At 40.3% G+C, this 21,592-nt stretch overlaps 1 protein-coding gene across 2 annotated transcripts in view; it reads right to left on the minus strand.

Annotated features, from left to right (window-relative positions):
- LOC140733513 (CYFIP-related Rac1 interactor A) overlaps positions 1-8,899 on the minus strand; it is a 229,242-nt gene extending 220,343 nt beyond the window's left edge. For both annotated transcript variants that reach the window (XM_073056946.1, XM_073056944.1), the window contains exon 1: positions 8,719-8,899. The gene's annotated coding sequence lies outside the window, so the exon portion shown is untranslated. The remainder of the gene's footprint in view (positions 1-8,718) is intronic.
- Positions 8,900-21,592: the final 12,693 nt, after the last annotated feature.

The following is a 21,592-nucleotide window of genomic DNA, read 5'->3' on the forward strand; positions in this document are numbered from 1 at the left end:
CCCGGAAGTTCTCTCTCCAGCACTCATTGCTTGAGCATATACAGACTATTTTTTTCTTGTCACTATTCCCTAAACAATACAGTATAACAACTATTTACATAGCATTTACATTGTATTAGGTATTATAAGTAATCTAGAAATGACTTAGAAGTATAGGCAGTCCCCGGGTTATGAATGAGTTCCGTTCCTGAGTTCATCTTTAAGTCAGATTTGAAGTCGGAACAGGTACATCTGGTATTATTTAGCGTCAGTTAGTCAAACGTTTTTCTTAGTATATAGTACATATTTTACCTTTCTATGCATATAAAACACTTACAAAACATTCCAATAATTAAACCACTGCGTTGCTCAGTAATAATTGTAGCTTTCATCGGGGCAGGGCTTTTCACATTCTCCATTAAAATTGTTCTGATCGTTGACTGACTGTAGCCTAATGTTTTTCCAATGACTGATGGTGTTTCACCTCTTTCCAATCGCTTTATTACTTCCACCTTATTTTCAATCGCGATCGTGATTATTTTCGTGAACAGAAACACTGCAGATTCAGAGCTGCGCCGCCAGGTCCTAATGTCCACCATACAGAGACATGTTAAAAAAAGTCCGGAGTTCTGATGGGTCCTAAAGACCACCTCACTGATACATAGATAGATAGATAGATAGATAGATACTTTATTCATCCCCATGGGGAAATTCAACTTTTTTTCCAATGTCCCATACACTTGTTGTAGCAAAACTAATTACATACAATACTTAACTCAGTAAAAAAATATGATATGCATCTAAATCACTATCTCAAAAAGCATTAATAATAGCTTTTAAAAAGTTCTTAAGTCCTGGCGGTTGAATTGTAAAGCCTAATGGCATTGGGGAGTATTGACCTCTACATCCTGTCTGAGGAGCATTGCATCGATAGTAACCTGTCGCTGAAACTGCTTCTCTGTCTCTGGATGGTGCTATGTAGAGGATGTTCAGAGTTTTCCATAATTGACCATAGCCTACTCAGCGCCCTTCGCTCAGCTACCGATGTTAAACTCTCCAGTACTTTGTCCACGACAGAGCTCGCCTTCCTTACCAGCTTATTAAGACGTGAGGCGTCCCTCTTCTTAATGCTTCCTCCCCAACACGCCACCACAAAGAAGAGGGCGCTCTCCACAACTGACCTATAGAACATCTTCAGCATCTCACTACAGATATTGAATGACGCCAACCTTCTAAGGAAGTACATGTTAAATAAGGGACTTGAGCATTCACAAATTTTGGTATCCACGGGGGGTCCTGGAACCAATCCCCCATGGATAAGGAGGGCCCACTGTATGGGCATTTAAAGAATCATGGTCTTATCAGGGACAGTCAGCTTGGCTTTGTGAAGGGCAGATCGTGTCTAACAAGCCTGATAAAGTTCTTTGAGGAGGTGACCAGGCATATAGATGAGGGTAGTGCAGTGGATGTGATCTACATGGATTTTGGTTAGGCATTTAACAAGGTACCACACAGTAGGCTTATTTAGAAAGTCAGAAGGCATGGGATCCAGGGAAGTTTGGCCAGGTGGATTCAGAATTGGCTTGCCTGTAGAAAACAGAGAGTCGTGGTGGAAGGAGTACATTCGGATTGGAGGGTGGTGACTAGTGGTGTCCCACAAGGATCGGTTCTGGGACCTCTACTTTTCATGATTTTTATTAACAACCTGGATAGTAGAAGGGTAGGTTGGCAAGTTTGCAGACGACACAAAGTTTGGTAGTGTTGTGGATAGTGTTGAGGATTGTCAAAGATTGCAGAGAGACATTGATAGGATGCAGAAGTGGGCTGAGAAGTGGCAGATGGAGTTCAACCCAGAGAAGTGTGAGGTGGTACACCTTGGAAGGACAAACTCCAAGGCAGAGTACAAAGTAAATGGCAGGATACTTGGTAGTGTGGAGAAGCAGAGGGATCTGGGGGTACATGTCTACAGATCCCCGAAAGTTGCCTCACAGGTAGATAAGGTAGTTAAGAAAACTTATGGAGTGTTAGCTAGGGATAGAGTTTAAGAGTCACGGGGCAATGATGCAGCTCTATAAAACTCTGGTTAGGCCACACTTGGAGTACTGTGCCCAGTTCTGGTCGCCTCACTATAGGAAGGATGTGGAAGCATTGGAAAGGGTACAGAGGAGCTTTACCAGGATGCTGCCTGGTTTAGAGAGTTTGCATTTGATACAGAGATTAAGGGAGCTAGGGCTTTACTCTCTGGAGAGGAGGAGGATGAGAGGAGACATGATAGAGGTGTACAAGATACTAAGAGGAATAGATAGAGTGGACAGCCAGCGCCTCTTCCCCAGGGCACCACTGCTCTGTACAAGAGGACATAGCTTTAAGGTAAGGGGAGGGAAGTTCAACGGGGATATTAGAGGAAGGTTTTTCACTCAGAGAGTGGTTGGTGTATGGAATGCACTGCCTGAGTCAGTGATGGAGGCAGATACACTAGTGAAGTTTAAGAGACTACCAGACAGGTATATGGAGGAATTTAAGGTGGAGGGTTATATGGAAGGCAGGGTTTAAGGGTTGGCACAACATTGTGGGCCAAAGTGCCTGTACTGTGCTGTATTGTTCTATGTTCTAAACAGAGAACCCAGAGCACATCTCAGTGCAGAGAAATCCAAACTCACTACAAAATTAACATGCAGGTACAGCCAGTAATTAAGAAGGTGGAGATAAAGTTTCTGCAAAGCTCACTTGGGATATCACTTTTTCTAAATCTGGAAAACTGGACACCCAACCCTTCCCTTCTGCAATCACACCAAATCCCTTCAACAGATTGCTGCATATGTGAGGTTCATTGGCACAGAATCAATTTTAATATTTGAATATTGAAGAAAAATGAACATGTCTGATACTGTCTGCATCCACTTAATTGCTCTTTTGGAATGGGTTAAAAATGCATCTAATTTTAAATCTATCATTATGCTTCCCATAATTACTTGATAATGGCATCAATGCTCAAAACAAAAACAGACACAATGTAAAATGTACAATAGCACAAAAGTGCCATAAAACAGAGTATCAAAGCACAATAAAGTAGATGTCAGAAACAAAAAGCATAAATCAATAATTCTGGAAATACACAGCAGGTCAGGCAGTACCTGTGGAGATAAAAATTGAGTTAATGTTCCCGCTTGACCAACCAAAAATAATGCATTTAAACAGAAAGTATAAGTACATTACAATTGTAATAAATGCACATATATCTTGCCAATATAGTCTTTGTTTGAATTTTTGGCCTACAGATATAATGGAAACTGTAGACCAGAAGTGATTTTAGTGAAGTTTTTCACAATACCCACAATGTCCCTGTAGAAGGGCTGCAATGGCTTGCCATGTAATTCTTCTGCAATTTGCATGACTACCACAAGCGCAGGGATTTCTAACAGTAACTTCAAAGAAGAACCAAAGCAAAATGTGCAGAAGGTTATATCACAAAATACACCACCACAATTACAATATCCTTTGTACTCTTTACTTGCAACAAGAGATCTTCTTGTTCGATGGAGAAAAGCTTGTTTTTTAAAATCAAACCCAGCTACTAACGAGGGCCACTCAAGGAACACTTTGTTTTAACTATATGTATGGGTACTTTTAGTGTTATTAAGAGAGACAACCGCTGGGGGGTCATAACAACTGCTACCACTTGCTGCTGTATTCAGGGCATTTCCAGTTCTCCTCTCTACTACCTGTACTGTATCCCAGCATAATACAATGACAGACCATGCCCACCAGTACCCTACCATGGCCTGGCAGATGCGTCCTCACCAGCATTACACCACTGATTATACAACAACAGAACCACAACCCCCCCCCCCCCCCCCCCGGTACTGTCCCTAGTGTTAAACAGCTTCAGACCCATGCCCGCCAGTTCTGTTTCTCAGTATTTCTCTATAACAGACACACATTACTGTAACTACACTATGAACTGACAGCGTTGTACCATGCTACTGCGGTAGATTCTGTGCATCCAATTCATTCCACCTGGGACTGGAGCTGATAAAGACTGAGTCTTTAAGCAGAACCAGAAGTTTGGACCAAACTCAACACAATTCCTGATTCCAAACCCTGCCGGTTCAGACGGGATGACTAGTGTTGGGTCCACCCCAGGAACGAATCAAATGTAGAGTATGGGATGGGTGATCCTCCATGTTTGCAAATTCCGCCTCCACAGTGTTGCTTCTCACCTCCAGCACTTCCCCTACCGATGTCTCAGGCTACCTCCTTTAAATGAATTGGGCGTGTCTCAGGGACCGACGGCTGGTACGGTGAACAGTCAGAGCAGAATGGAGGAAGCTGCGATGACAGTGCAGGTTGAACAGGCTCACCCCTAGATCCCAGCGTTCACCGATGATTAATGATCCAGTTGCTCACTAAACATGCACTCACGACAAGGTTAGCAATCGCGCTCAGAGATTAGGTTGCATTTTAATATAACCAGGCCTAATAATAACGACCATAAAACTACTGCATTGTCATTTCAATGGTAATTAAGGATGGTGAATAACTACTGACATTTCCAACAAAGCTCAAATCCCAAAATATGAATTTTGAAAATAGAATGTACCGCACATCAAGTACTACTCAATTGTGGAAGATCCAGTGATATTTGAACAAGTTGCAAATGTGATGTTGAGAACACTGAAAGGATTCAGCATGAGCAACAGGGCTAAAACATATATTTTGTTTCAGACGGTTCAAAGGATTAAGGCGATGCTCAGCCAAACCATAAAAATCCCTGGACGATCCTAAACGCAATCTCTGATTGTGCCAAGTTAATTGAACCCAGCCAGAGTAGTAATCTTGGCAATCCACCACCTTAGAAATGGAGGGAAAGATCCTATTCAGCAACATTCGCTGCAGGACGCATGACTGGAATTTAAATGTAGAAAGGTTTATGTTTGTCTGTGATGTCCTTCGCAGTCAAGTCACTGCCCTTGCGTAGGAATAAAGGCAACCTGAGCAAGATGCTGGAGATGCTTAAACACAATATCAAACAATAACAGAATGACAGCAGGAACTCCGCTACGCTTACATAAAATGCTGCTTATTTGACTTCCATATAGTAAACAGAAAGTAATGACCAAGACTGGAGAATGACCAAAAACAAAAAAAACCTTAATGCTAATTGTTTATCTTGCATTGCAAGTGGAAAACTAGAAAAATGCCATGAAAATGTTGATTTTTATTTCTACTTTTTGCATTAATAGTGCTTAATATTTTCATTTCAGATTTCTAATAGCAATTTCTCGAGGTTAGGATATTTCACGTTCATTACATTATAGTCTAGAACAAATATTGGATAGAGTATTCCTCTGCCATCAGCTTCAACTTAAAAAACAGATTAGTGGATTCATTTAATAAAAGACTCTGTGAAACATGAAGTTTCCCAACATATTAAGGTTTTATAAACAGCAGATCAAAGAATAAGCATCAAGGCTTACACTTAGCGGTTAGGGTAATGTCCAGATTGAAATCCTTTATTCCACCTACTCTCAGTTAACTACATATCCTTGACAGCGAACCAGCAATGTTAAAGGAATTAGTTTAAAGGGTTAAAAATATCTAATACTGTTTTTCATACACATCTAACCAGCAAAACTTTTGTTTTAAATAAATTACTTTTATTCACTTCCTTGTTTGATCTGGGAAGATAGAAACAGTAAATTCACAGGTTGGGGTTTGAAGGAATGGCCAGGCACTGCGAGAGAGTATTATGCAGTATTGTAAAAGGAGTTGAACAGTATGCATCTTTGTTTCATCAGCAAAACCTATAAATTCCAGAAAAGTTTAAAAAAGTATCAGTGCAGCTGGTAATTTCCTTAACCTACACTATTGCTTCTACTAACCACGTGAACATAATGGCAATGTATTGTAGCCTAGAAACCAATGTTACAGCAGAATATTTAAATTAGCTTCCGGCTCACTGACCAATGATGCAGCTGAGATAAATAGCCACAATAAAGCAAATATCGCTGGGAAATGTGCCAAATGTGAACTGAGAAAATCTGGTAAATATTTTTTCTGAAAAAAAGAAACATTAACACGTTCACACCTACCATGGAACATTCAATTACATAAATTGCTCAATCCATTCACCTCAATACATTTCCTGAAATCAAATATGTAATCCAAAACTACTAACATAAACTTTTGAACTGTACAATTAGCTCACACCGCAGATTTCAACAATCTGCAACGTAGGTTAAACTCATATCCATTGCTTGCATAGTACCTACTTCTCAGAGTGAGGAAACAAAATTTAATTTCATACCATCAGTGAATACAATCAAGCAGTAAGTGCAAAGCTAGTACACCCTGAAAGATTAAAAATAATATAAAATTAATTATTTCAATTAAACTTTAAATATTAGAACACTATACTTCAAAGAATTATGCTAACAACTCAATTGCTTTAATACCTTAACAAGCGAAATAAAACAAAAAGATGCATTATAATGCACATTTTCACTAGGATAATTCAAACATGAAAATCCATATTCATGTATTTAATAGCACCTAATTTCCCATGTAGTGATATCACTGTATGAACCCATCGGTGACTAAAACTGATGACTTAGCTCCATGAATCATTATTACTATTGAAAAGAACATTCTCAGCTAAACCAATATAGCTTCCAAGATTCACCTAAAAACCACAATAACAAGTTGCATTATTGTGGTTAAATAATCCATAGTCTATCACAGGGGTATCAACAAAACCTGACGCCTACCACAAAATTGAAAGCTTGGCCAATAAGTTAAACATCTTAAGGTGAGAAAGCAAGCAAGCCAGGTTACATTGCTGGAATAGATTACAAAAAAGGAATTTAATAAAAATGCCATTGCTCAACTGGGAGCGAACACATAAGGTAGTGAAAGGTTTAAGGAGTCAAAGGGAATTGATGTCAATTAGGATGCAGACAACAGAGAGTAAGATGGGAGGCCAGTCAGAAGTGCATTGCAAAAATCAAGTCTAATTACTGTATAGATTTGACAATTGACAGGGAGAAGGAGAGCTGAATCACATTTCATGATTTGGTGATAATCAGGTTATCTGCCTCTTGGTCAGCACCGTTCATGTCAATGACTGTAAATCTCTGGTCATCTTAGACTGAAATTTAAACACACACCCTGAGAAGTTAGGGAGTACATCAGGGTAAAAAAAAATGTGAAAAGACGGAGCTTGATAGAGTTTGCACAAATGTTAAAGGCCGACATTCAATAAAAGAAAAATGGAAAGGGTAAGTAAAGTTAGATTAGAGGCACAAATGATGAAAGGTCTCGGCCCAAACTATTGTCCACAGATGCTGCCTAACCTGCTGAGTTCCGCCAGCACTTTGTGCGTGTTACTCTAGATTTCCAGCATCTACAAAATCTTGTGTTAATGATAATAAGCGACAGGTTTGTCACACTAAAGAGTAGTAGCTGAATTACAAATGTCCTTTGCACTGGCCGGTATGCATGGGAAGCCGGATAGAGTATATCTGGTTAAATGAATAAAGACAAATAACAATAGGCCAAGATGCATTTGAGTGTTCACAAAATAGTTGAGATCCAGTGCAGTGCTACCTAAGAGTTACAATGAGAAATTACAGACAACTTCTGAGTGCAGTAATTAAATGACTGAAAAAGTACTGACAATTTTTTTTAAAAGGCAGTATTCTTTCACAATGTCAGATTACCATTAAACCTACATAAATGTCAGTGCAAATCTGTTAATGCACTAAACACTCTAATTAAACTTCAATAAGAATGGATGAATTACAGCAGACCACAGTAATATTATCTGTAGAAGTATAAAACTGAAACCTGCAATAGTCCATTAACCACATGCAAATGTCATTTTATGAAATCCCCCATCTTCAGCTCCTTCCCTCCCTTAGTAACCAAATATTGTCAGTGAATTTACATTTCTGTATGCAAAGGCTACGGCAGACCAAAACCCAACTAGAACTGTTCCAAAGGACCAAAAATCATCAATGTTCATGCCCCACATATTCAATCAGACCCCAGATCATTTGGATTCCAATGACAGAAGAGCACTGCCAAATATTTGGAGACAGTGCAAACTTCTAAATCATCACATCTGCAAATCAGTGACAGCGTCTTCCCAAGTCTTTGAGCCCATTCATTAGCCCATTTACAAATCATTTTGTATTGCAATGTCACTACGGGATCCATGTAACAATACAACGACGCTGGAGACCAACTTTGATCTGTTCTGCTCATCTTCAATCAACAAGAAATGCCACTGTGGCAAAACGGGATGGATACATTGCCATCCCACTCTAACTATGCCAAGATCTGCAGAATCGCCAATGTCCTACGGACGATAAATGCGCCAGAATTAAATCATACTGTTTGGATTAATACCCGGCAGAAACGTGTAGAAGTTAATATTGTGCGTGTTTATGTAAACTTAAATGAGGGCTGGAGTGATTGGGAAAGGAGTGGGGGGAAAGGGTACATAATACCACGCAGCTACACTGGATAACTGGCACGAAGCCATCTCTTCGTATGCATGACAAAAGCCTGCTTAATGTACTTTCCCCGGAGTAATTTCTGCAATAATTTCTAGCTAGCACGCCTCAAAAAGTGGCTTGCTCCCGTTCTTCTCACATAACGCCTTATACTTTCGTTCCCAATCCAGGGATGGAGCAGAGGAGTCGGGTGGACAAGGAGAGAGAGAAAAAAAATCCTTACCCGCGTCTGTTTATTCCTCCCTGATGTCTCCCGTTGAATTCAGCGGAGCTGTGTGCATCTAGTTTGCTAGATAGTCGCGGGCCCCATCCATTAGTTTCCCTCGGGCTGGAAGCTAACGGTGCTGCGCTCTGGCTCGGCACCCCTCCCAAGTCGCTACACCAGAAGCTGTGCGCGAGCCCGTCACCGGGAACCCGCCCCGCGCGCGGCCCCATTGGCCGAGGCGCCGTGTGATGGACAGGCCGCGCGGTCGCGGGAGCTGGCGGCTCACGAGCCGGCTACACCCCCTCGCCGCTCGTTGCTGCGGGGGGCGGGGGGAGGGGTGGACGAGACGTCATTATGGATGCATCAATAGTGCCCCCCCCCCTTTCCTAGTTCCTAGTTCTGCCGCAGTCATGTAGGTCAGAAGCAACCGTGTTAATAGACAGTACTGACATTTTGTGGAAGTGTTTTTCATTTTGCAAAGAGCAAAGATCCTGTTTAGTGCAGCTCAGCTGGCTCTTTGATAGCACCATCTTGTGGCAACAGCACGCACGAAGTTGTATTGATAATGACACTTCGTTAGAATGATTTATGTTTGCGGTATTTGCCGCTCTCAATCTACCTTTAATTGGCTGTTATGAAACTATCATAAAAGGACGGACGAATTAAATATTTCTGATAAAATGACGTAGGTTTAAATTGCACTCTCCGTATCTTCTGTCTGCCCTGAAATATTTACAGCAATTTTAAATTTTTCATTTTATACTTCTCGTCTTTTGTTTTCAACAGATTAAACATCTTCCAGCGATGTGCAAAGTGCAGAAACACAGTTTTATTCACAATGGAATTGCTTTGTAAACTTTATTATCGCAATAGGGTTACACCAGTAAACACGATCCACGTGCATGAAATTCAGATCAGTATGGTTAAGTGGAATGCTAACCTCAAGTGAAAAAAACTCCGAATTGTAGCAAAACACTTTGAACAATCTCTTTGCAGAGTAACTCTAGTACACATAGGTCTGATTTGTACCTTAACTTCACGCATCCACTCCTCTGTGAAGAGCTTTAATTACTAAATGTCCCATATGTGGAATGTACTGTAGCCACATTAATCATCTCTCTAGTAAACAGCTCAGCCCACCTCTGCGGGTTTCAACCTTGATGCTGAAACTGATTAGAGCACAACATCTGGGTCAGCTTTGCTATATGTGTCCTGGACTAGACTGGAGCACTGATCCCATTTTGGCTTAGTTCTGTTTGATATCCTGCATTTTAGTTTTGCTTTCATGACTATCCTTACAGTTAGTCACTGTGATGAGTAAATGAAATATGGTAATTGTGGCAGATTTCTGTCAGTGCCTTCTTGCAAGTCCAATATTAATCCTTGCATGCTGGACTTCAGTTGCTGCCTCAGAATCTGTAATGCTGTTTCAAGGAATGTTCGGAATTCTTACATGTGCTTACATCCCTGTTGAAAATGCAGAATACTTTGTGTAGATCTCCCATTTCCAGAGGTATCATCTCTACGTTTATGTTTATTGAATGAGCTTATGAGGTTTGGCATGCTGCAAAACTAAGTTTTCATCTCTTTCAGAGAGCTGGGGTCCTTTATTTATCACATACAAAAAAAAAATCAAATATCAATGCTACTACCGACAGATTTATAGAAAGTACAGCTGTCAGGTCAGGATATTGGACCACAGCATAAAAGTACAATTTTCTCTATATCTTAAATTCAATCATTATTTCTATCATCTTTACAAATTCCAGTGACCAATTTATTACATAAGTTGATGTGATCAGCCATCTCCACAACAGGAACAAGCAATGCCCTATGGTATTTGCAAATTATCACTATCTCCAATCTTCCTCTTCCCTCAAATCTTCAAACATACTACAGTTTTGCAATTTTGTTCCCCAGTCATGGGTTCCACCTGAAGGTACACACAGAAACCACTATTTCTACCTTATTTCTCCTTAAAAACCACCTGAAATTGAAATAGTTATCTACCTCATGATGAATTTCAGACCAAGTAACCTTGTCAGCATCAAACTGTTCCTTTCCAATTCCATAATTTTGACTGACTTCATTCAAAACTGGTTACCTTTGTCCTAACTCAAGTCAAGTGCTCTCCATCCATTAGTCTCACACTTATTCACCTACATTGGTTGACAGTGAGAAAACATCGATCTTAACATCTTGTCCCTTACTTTCAAGTCTTCATTTGCTTTCCTGCGTTCTTGCTTTCACTTGCATGGAAATGTCGCAGGGTGGGCTAGTAAGTTTGCAGACAAATCAAAGATTGGTGGCTTATGGATAGTGCAGATGCCAAAAGACGCAATGGGATATAAATGTTTTGCATATATGGGCATAAAAATGATAGACGGAGCTAAGTATGTTGATGCACAGTGGGATCTTGGGTCCAGTCTATACCTCCCTGAAAGCAGTTGTATTAGTTGAAAAGGTGGTAAAGAAGATGTATGGCATGTTTGCCTTTATTAGTTGAGGCACTGGGAAGAAGTTATATCGAGGAGGGTGCAGAAGAGATCTACTGGGATACTGCCTCAGTTAGAGAACATAGGGGAGGTTGCACAAACTTGGGCTGTTTCCTCTGGAACAGTGGGAACTGAGGGGAGATCTGATAGAGGTTTATAAGATTATGGAAGGGCACAGATAGACTGTCGATTTCTATTTCCCAGCGTCAAAATGTCTAACTCCAGAGATACTGTGTTGATGGCGAGTGTGGGTAAGTTCAAAGGAGATGTGTGGAGTTATTTTTACGCAGCTATCCATTGTCCTGGATCCTAGATTTTACTATCAGGGGCAGGAGTGGAGGCAGATCTAGTAGAGGTGTTTAAGAGGCTCTTAAACATGTGACTGCTCATCATTGGCACGTTAATATGCAGAGAATGGAAGGATATGGCCATCAGCTGGACAGAAGGGATTTAGTTAATCATTTAATTACTAGGTTAATTAGCTCATCAGAATATCACAGGCCCCGGATTGAGTGCTGGGGCAGCGGTCTCTGGCCTTACTGTACTGATTCTGATTCTGATAGTGAGAGTGTGAGAAAAGGGTTTGGTTTGGTTTAGTTATTTCTAACGGGCCAAAGGCCTGTTCCTGTGCTGGAACCATTCTATGTTCCTCTCACTGTCTCAGCCCTTCCTTTCTATGGGATCTCTTACAATTCTATATTACTAAGGGGTCATAGCTTTTCTATTTTAGACCTTTCAAAATACCAGTTAAAAGCAAATTTGCCCAAGTGCTCCAAAGGTCAAAGTAAATTTATTATCAACGTATATATATATGTCACCATATGCAACCCTGAGGTTCATTTTCTTGCGGGCATACACAGTAAATCCAAGAAACATGATAGATCCAATGAAAGACTGCATCCAACAAGACGGACAAACAAATAGAGTGCAAAAGACACCAAACGAATACAAAAGAAATAATAATAAATATCAAGAACATGAGATGAAGGGTCCTTGAAAGTGAGTCTTCAATTGTGGGAATAGTTCAGTGATGGGGTGAGTGAAGTTATCCCCACCGGTTCAAAAGCCTTTTTGGTTGAGGGGTTTTGATTCTGAACCTGGTGGTTTGAGTCCAGGGGCTCCTGTATCTTCTTCTAATGGCAGCAGTGAGAAGAAGGCATGGCCTAGGTAGTGGGGGTCCCTGATGATCGATGTTGCTTTCCTGCAACAGCGGTCCGCGTAGATGTGCTCAATGATGGGGAGGGCTTTACCCATGAGGTACTGGGCCGTATCCACTACTTTATGTAGGATTTTCCATTCAAGGGCAATGGTGTTTTCATACCAGACTGTGATGAAACCAGTCAATATACCCTCCACTGCACATTTAAAGAAGTTCTTGTTCATCTGCTCTAACATTTCTTTATATCAATTGGTGTCAGTTTTCCTGTGAAGCACCTCAGGAGGTTCCATTATGTTAAAGTTACCGTATGGAATGCAGGTCAATATCACAGGGTTCAACTTTATTACGCTAGGATATATTTCAAAAGCAGTTCACAGACTTAGCAATGAGAAAGGTACTATTTAATTGCAAGTTCTTTTTGTTATGCCTTGATTACATCATTTTGCCAATGCAGAGCAAAATAGGAAAATTATTGTTTGTAATGTGCTTTCTATTATAAAATATGTTTATACTATCAACATAAACATTTATTCTGTAAATCTTGACAAGGAAGCGTGTGCTGACATGAACACTAAGTATAATTTAAAGTAATCTCTCTCATATTGCTTATACGAGTCAAGAACATCTGTGGATTTTGAGATAACTCTGTTCAGAGGATAGACACCAGATGTAGGTATTGGGAAGTAAAGAGAAAATGTTTAATTGCATTACTTTGTTAGGATACTGCTGTACTGAGGACCCATTGTAACCACATTATAGTGGTTATGAAATGAATGCATGTTTGCAATGTTGAATGAGAAGATCACATGTGCAAACATACAACTTAGAAGCAGGACAGGCTACTTGGCCCGTCAGTACAACACAGCGGATGTGATCGCAAACTCAATTTCAGCTATTCCTAGTAACCATTCACAGGCCTGTATAGTAAAACTTGATCAACTTCTTCCATAAAACAATTCAAAAACTGCATCCACTGCCCCTTGAGGAAGAAAATTCAAAAGATACTTGAATATCTGAGAAAATATGTTCCCTCATCTCTCATAGCCAATCCCTTATTTTTAAATAGTTGCTCCATGTTCTAGGTTTTTTACATATTTTCTCATATCACAGGTGACATCCACATTGCATGGACTTAAGTTCTGAAAAAAGTCCATATCAAGATTTTTCATAACAGTGCATGCAGCAAAAAATATGATTCAGATCATATTTGATTAGAGAAAAATAAATGTGTTTATTTCTTTTATTTCACATAACTTTTGTAAGGGCAAATTTTTATTCAATATCTCAGGCTCTGTGGTAGTGATTTTTAAATTCTGCAGTGGTGCATTTCCTTCCTCAAAGTCTAATAACACTGAGGTGGTCTGTATTCGTTTTTTCCCATGTTTACCCCAATATGATTTCCATTTCCCTGGTCCTTGTCCACTCACTTAACTTATCTATAATCTCCATTTTATGACATCTTCACAGTTTAGCATTCATTCCTAATTTTGTGTCATCAACAGATTTTGCAATCGTACCTTCTGTACCTTAATCCAAATCATTTATATGTTGTAAAAAAGCTGAAGGCCAAGCACTGATCCCTGTGACATACCCCTTGTTGTATCCTGCAAACTAGAAAAGAGACCCATTGCATCTAACCTGTTTCCTGTTAGCCGCCAGTCTTCTTTCCATGCCACTACCGGCTTTTATTCCCATGAACAACCTTTGATGTGGTACCTTATCAATTGTACAAATCTAAGTGTAGCATATTCATTCACCAGTTCCACTTTATTGAAAGCACATGTTACTTCTTCAAAGAACTAGTTTACAGTCAAACACGATTTCCCTTTCACAGAACTATGTCGACTCTGCCTGATTATCCTGTAAAAGCTTCCAACATTTCCCCCTGACAGATGTCAAACTAGCTGATCTGTTTTATGTCATCAACACACACTATACGCTGGAGGAACACAGCAGGTCAGGTAGCATCTATGGAGGGAAATAAATTGTCGATGTTTCAGGCCAGATTCGCTTTCTCGGGACTGGAAAAGAAGGGGGCAGAAAGCAGAATAAATAGGCAAGGAGAGGGAGAGGAGCAGGAGCTGGCAGGTGATTGGTGAATTTGTGTGAGATGGGGTGGCAGGAGGGTGGGGTGGGGGAAAAGGGGAACAATGTGAGAATCTGTGGAGGTGATAGGTAGGGAAGGCCTAAAGAAGGAATTTGATAGGAGAGGGCAGTAGACCATGGAATAGGGAAAGGAGCTGGGGAACCAGGGGAAAGAAGGTGAAAGTGATGAGCATATCATGTGGGCAGGGGAGGGGAAAGAGAAGAGGTAACAGGGCCACAGTGATAAATGGAGGGAGGCTGTTCATTTTTTTTCTCTTTAGATGCTGCCTGACCTGCTGAGTTCCTTTAGCATTTTGTGTGTTTTGATCCAGATTTCCAGCATCAACAGTTTCTCCTGTATCTGTTTTATGTCATCCTTGCTTTATCAGTAAGAGACATAATATTATAATTTACCAATCTAATAAAACCTTCTCTGAATCTAGGGAATTTTGGTAAATTAAAAACAATATGTCAACCAAGTGAAGTATTCTAGTCTGGCTGCTGAGTGTTGGATTAGCATTCATCCAGGCAAATGGAGTATATTCTGTAACTGATTGATAAAGACAAGGTTATGTGGGTTCAGAAGGTGCCACGGATATTCTAAACTCCCTGCCTCTAACTTGCTTTATAAACCATACTTTTATCTGGTACAGTTTCTTATAGGTTATGGCCCCAAGGTGCTGGTGGATCTTCAGCTAAAGTGACATTTATAAGCTTCAAGCAAAAACAGATTTTCCTCGACTGGAGATGGTCTTTGGCTCTCATGTCAACATTGACCTGGATGACGATTCTGGAGGGGCAGCTGCATCAGCTGAATATATTTGAATCTGTAAAGAGCAATTTCAGTACATGATGGTCAAAAGATAATTTATTACTAAACTTAAAATACTTGAGCGTCTGTCACTGACTTGTTGCAGCGTTGTTCTGAATTTCGGATGACTAGCCTCTGACAAATGACAACTTATTTCCTTTGAGCAACCAGCAGTAAGTTTAACTGTGCTGCCCACTGGATATTAATTGCTTATTGTCTTTGTTATATTAATATAACTTTTGTTCTAATTTTGCCTTGATGGCAAGACAGTTAAGTGCACCATCTGGATCCATATTTTGTTCCTAATATATATTTGAATATAAAAGCTGGACAAAATGCCCTAGATGGACCAATGGCAGAGGCCAATAATATTACCTGAGAAAGAAGAAAGAGCTCAATAGAATTCAATTAAGACACCTTCGCAGCACAGTCAAAAATGCATTATTTTCAAAACAGCTTCCACCTCTTCATTTCTCTGCATTAGTCCACAGACATCTTTGCAATATTCCAGAAGTTAATCTGCCCACACTTGTTCATCCAATAGTTTCAGCTATAGATACAATTATGGAATCTCTCACCCACACACCTCTTCATCTATTCACTCAATTACAGTTACAATCGCCCACAGTCACACATTGGAAATGCAAATGCATTGTCACAGGTATGCTATCATACATTTAATTATAATCTATGCAAGAAGATAAATTTAGACACAATTGAACACGTTACTGTATCAATTGTGGATCATATTCATTAATGTTTTGTCCTGCAATAGAAAATCGATACACTTCCCATCTTATGCTTTATAATGCTTTCAAACATCAATAGTAATGTTTACCTGAGGTGCTAAAAATCTGTGAATATATATTAGTCATTAAGATTATGACAAATACTTTTCAGTAAGTTTAAAGATGTCATCTTATCTTTAGCAAACAAAGGTGAAAATAAATTTGGATCTCAACTCAATCTGTAATGTTTCCTCATAATTCAATGAGATATTTACTTCAATTTGACTGCAAAATACTGACTTTCTGTATTTTCACTTAGCAGTCAGCAAATGTGGAGTGCAGGTTCCAAATTAAGAGCAACTGACTTGTGTACAGCCTATTCATAAGAAAAAGTGTTTGGGAGCAAAGCGGAATGGATTTGTCAGCTGCTGCATGGCAGCAGGCATCTTCTGTCAGGTGGGAATTCAGTTTGCAGCAATATCTGAACAGTCATGTTAAAAACACTTGTTTAACTGCATATTGTTCTTGGTTGGCCCATGTTTTTACTTCAGTATGTTGTTGGGCAGTCGCATTTCCAACTTGTAAATTGTTTGAGTTATGAACAGTGCTAAGAAACAGAACGCTTGATGTAAACTGGGAAGGGCCTTACTATGTTAAATATGTACTAAACAACCAACATTTAACAATGTCCCCAACTTTGATTTCCATATTTCTGGTTTAATATATATGAATACAGTAAACTCCAATGTTGCAGCAGTTTGGGTTACAGAATTTCACCCTTACAGAATTTACAGCCAGCAGTTTGAGATATGGAGTAGCATTTGTTCTCACAGATTTTTTTTTTGTGCAAGAAAAGCATTTGTTTTCAATTTCATTTCTTCACAGATAGCATGGCATCGTGTTACAGAAAATTAATGGTCCACCCCAATTTCCAGGAATACAATCTGCCCGGACACAGGGGTCACCTATAATTAGAAATGGAAAAGCCTTACTGTAACAAACATAATCTACAGAAATCACAAAATACTGACCTGAGGACAAAATTAGAACTGGAGGAAAGCATGGCAGCATCAACTAGATACGACATTAAAATGTTACTTGAGTCCTGCACCAATGAGAGTGCAGCCATTCCTGTCCCAGCTGTTTCAACATTGCCAACCAACGCTAAGAAATAAATATTATTGATTATTTCCTCTGATGACTTAAAGGAAAGGCATAACCAACATGCGCTCACATAGTATGTAAAGTTAACAATTTTCATGTAAGTAAGGTGAAAATATCTGCTGATAAACTTGAAGGGAAAGAACAGATAAATTACCTGAAGTAGATGTGCTTTACTTTCTGCTGAGAGAGGGTGAAGGGAGATTGGTTTTGTCTTTTATTATAAGCAAGTCGCAGTGCTTTTAAAAAGGCTATTTTCCCTTTGGTGCCATATTCAAAAAGAACAAAAGCATAAACTGGAATTTTTACTACTTGGAATAATTAGCCTTGTATCTTCACATTAATTGTCAATTGGTATTTAATTTATCCTTCCCTACCCACCTGGCTTCAGGAATCACCTTCTAAGTGGTTCTCCTTCCCCTCCCCCCACCTACTTATTCTGGCATTTCCCCCCTTGCATTTTCAGTCCTGATGAAGGGCCTTGGCTCAGAACGTTGACTGTTTATATTTTTTCCATGGACGGTGCCTGACCTGCTGAGTTCCTCCAGCACTTTGTGTGCATTGCTCTGGATTTCCAGCAGCTGCAGGATCTCTTGTGTTTTTGGCCTGTCCTTTCCTCTTCCAATTGAATAGCACTGGTCCTGCAGTTACATTGAATATAGACATTTTGAATCTTTGGTGTCAATTAGACCTCAGATGGCTCATTCTGCATTGTGATAATCCTTCCTGCACATTATCTTTGAGCATATGTTGTCAGGATAAAGATCATCAATTAGGATGACAATTGGTAAATTTAATATCCCCTGTGTTTTGCGTGTTCCCGAATGTATGCAACTCCATAACAATAAAACGTATCTCTTAATTAGCTGTCTCCGCCAAACATAACAGTGAGTGAATACACTAAATCAGAATATCACACTGATTCTGGAGACATGCTTATCTAATGATCATTTGATCTTGTATGCTCACAGCTAACTTTGGTTGCTTTTGTTGTTTTTAATCAATCAGGCATGGATACCATCACATCCTGCCTGCTCTTGTCATCTCCACACACCTCGTCTCCATCCCATCCCCTTGGTCCAGTCCCTTCCAACCTACAGTATATCCATGGCACTTCACATGCTCTCCAGCTCCTCAACAACTCTCGGTTCCCTGGCCCTGGCTACCTCATTTTCACTATGGATGTCTAGTCCCTATACACATCTATCCCCCAACAAGCAGGCCTTAAAGCTTTCCACTTCTTTCTCAACAAAAGATCCAACCAGTTCCCCTCCACTATCTGGCAGAACTGGTCCTCACACTCAACAATTTCTGGCTCTTCCCCCTTTCTACAAACTCAAGGGGTAGCCATTGCCACTTGCATAGACCCCAGATAAGCCTGCCTTTTTGTGGGCTACGTAGAACAGGCCACATTACAAGCCTTTCCTGGTAATGCTACAGAACTCTTCCTGTGACATATTGACATCTGAATCAATGCTGCTTCATGTTTGTCAATTTCATCAACTTTGTCTCTAACTTCCAACTTGCCCTTAAATTCACTTGGTCCACCTCTAACACCTCCCTCCCCTTTCTCGATCTCTGTCTCTATCTCTGGAGCCAAACTGCCTACAGATTCTCATAGCTATCTTGACTATATTTTCTCCTACCCAGTCTCCTGTAAAAATGTGATTCCCTTTTCTCAGTCTATTCGTCTCTACTGCAACTGTTCCCAGGGTGAGGCTTTCCTTTCCAAAAAAATCAGAGATGACCTCCTTCTTCAAAGAACGGGCTTTCCTTTCCTCCACAGTTGATGCTGCCCTCACCAGTATCTCCTCCATTTTCCAGACATCCACGCTCAGCCAACCTTCCCGCCGCCTTAACAGAGAGAGAGTTCCTCTTGTCCTTACCTACCACAGCATGAACCTGTACATCCACCCCATTGTTCTCTGCAACGTTCGCTGTCTTCCACAGGATCCCACCTGCAAAAGCATCTTTACCTCCCTGACTCTCTGCCTTCCACAGGCATTCCTCCCTCTGTGATTCCCTTGTCGATTTGTCCCTCCGCACTAATCTCTCTCCTGGCACATATCCCTGTAAGAGACAGAAAAGCTACATCTGCCCATTCACCTCCTCCCTTACCTCCATTCATGGCCTCGAACAGTTCTTCCAGTAGGGGTAACACTTCACCTGAGAATCTGTTGGGGTTGTATATTGCTTTTGGTGCTCTGATACAGCCTTCTCTACATTGGTGAGACCCGAGTTGGGGAACCACTTTGTTAGCACCTTCGCTCCATCCACCAAAAGCAGAAGAGGCCAACCATTTTAATTCCTATCCTCACTCCTGTCTCGACATGTCGGTCTATGGCCTCCTCTTTTGCCATGATGAGGTTACTCTCAGGGTGGAGAAACAACACCTCGGATACTGTCTCCAAACTAATCAAGTTCAAGTTTAATTGCTACTCAACCCTACATGAACACCTGTGAATACAGCCAAACAAAACAGTGTTACTCCAGGGCCAAGGTGTGAAGTACAGTACCAACAGCCACACACAGCACGAGGCAAATATAAAATATCAATAAAATACAGTCATACATAAAAGTCCTCAGTCCATGAATATTGTAGCAGTCTGCAGTCAAACACAACAGGGCTTGTCTTCTGTTGAGCAAATGCTGGTGGTGGGCAGTACTGACTCCAGCTTGGATGTCTCAGCACACCACCTCTCGTGGAGCGCACCGACTCCAAAACCTCTCTCCTGGATGGCTGTAACATCAATTACCCCTTCTGGGATTTTTTTCCCCTCCCCAAGCCATCTCATTCTATTCCTCACTTGTTTCTTATCACTTCTCCTCATCGGCCTATTACCTCCACTCTGGTGCTCTTCCTTCTTCCCTTTCTCCCATGGTCAACTCTCGTGTCCTATCAGATTCCTTCTTCTCCAGCCCTTTAACTTTCCCACCTGGCTTCACCTATCACTTTCTAGCTGGTCCTCCCTCCTGTCCCCTCACCTTTTAATTCTGTCGTCTTCCCCCTTCCTCTACAGTCCTGAACAAGGGTCTTGGCCCAAAATATTTATTGATTTCCATGGATACTGCCTGACCCACTGAATTCCTCCAGCATTTTGTGTGTGTTCTCCTGGATTTCCAATATCTGCAGAATCTCTTGTATTATGGATACCATCGTAAGTCTATGGTGGAGTTCCACCACGGTTTGGAGAGTTGGAGGTTGTAATGTAAGCAATATAAGTAGTTCTGTTATACTATAACATTTCCAATAAGCCCCATTTTATAGAGTCAGGCTGGTAATTGTCTAAATGGGAGGCAATTCACAACACATTGGACACTGAGGAAAGACAATTGTCAGGTATGGGATTGATGGGCTTACTCCAAGAGCCAATACTAAACTGGTGGGAGAAATGACCTCCTTCAATGAAAATGTGGGAAATGCTGAAATTTGAAAATTCTGCATTTAAATGATGAAAATTTTCTAGGCATCTTTGAATAAGATAATGCAAAGGATTTAAAGTTGTTTGGAACATTTTGTTTATAATAGCCATGAAAAAAGATGAACTGTATATACCTGAGAAAGTGTTTGGAAACTTCTAAATATTAATGAGCTGAGATTCTTTCTAGGTATGATGCAATATTATGCTAAATTTCAACCTAGCTGCTACAACATTTGCATTACTATAGAAGCTATGGTGTGCCAATAAAAATGTGTAATTGGTACTAGAAAATCCTCAGCAGCAATTCAATGTTAGTGCATTAAGACAGCAACTGAATTGATAGATAGATAGATGGATAGATACTTTATTGATCCCAGAATCAGAATCAGGTTTATTACTACTGACATGTGTTGTGAAATTTGTTAACTTAGCAGCACCAGTTCAATGCAATACATAATATATAAGAAATAAATAAATAAATTACAGTATATGTAATTTATTATACTGTAATATGTAATTACAGTATATTGGAGATTAAAAATCATGCAAAGCAGAAATAATATATATTGAAAAATGAGGTAGTGTTCAAGGGTTCAATGTCCATTCAGGAACTGGATGGCAGAGGGGAAGAAGCTGTTCCTGAATTGCTGAGTGTGTGCCTTCAGGCTTCTGTACCTCCTACCTGATGGTAACAGTGAGGAAAGGGCAGCCCTGGTCCTTAATAATGGACGCTGCCTTTCTGAGACTCCGCTCCCTGAAGATGTCCTGAGTACTTTGTAGGCTAGTACCCAAGATGGAGCTGACTAGATTTATAACATTCTGCAGCTTCTTTTGGTCCTGTGCAGTAGCCCCTCCATACCAGACAGTGATGCAGCCTGTCAGAATGCTCTCCTTGGTACATCTATAGAAGTTTTAATGATTTTAGTTGACATACCAAATCTCTTCAAACTCCTAAGTTGCTGTCTTTCTTTCTTTATAGCTGCATCGATATGTTGGGACTGAGTTAGGTTCTCAGAGGTCTTGGCACCTAG

Source organism: Hemitrygon akajei, chromosome 9 (genome assembly GCF_048418815.1).
Source record: "Hemitrygon akajei chromosome 9, sHemAka1.3, whole genome shotgun sequence".
NCBI lineage: Eukaryota > Metazoa > Chordata > Chondrichthyes > Myliobatiformes > Dasyatidae > Hemitrygon > Hemitrygon akajei.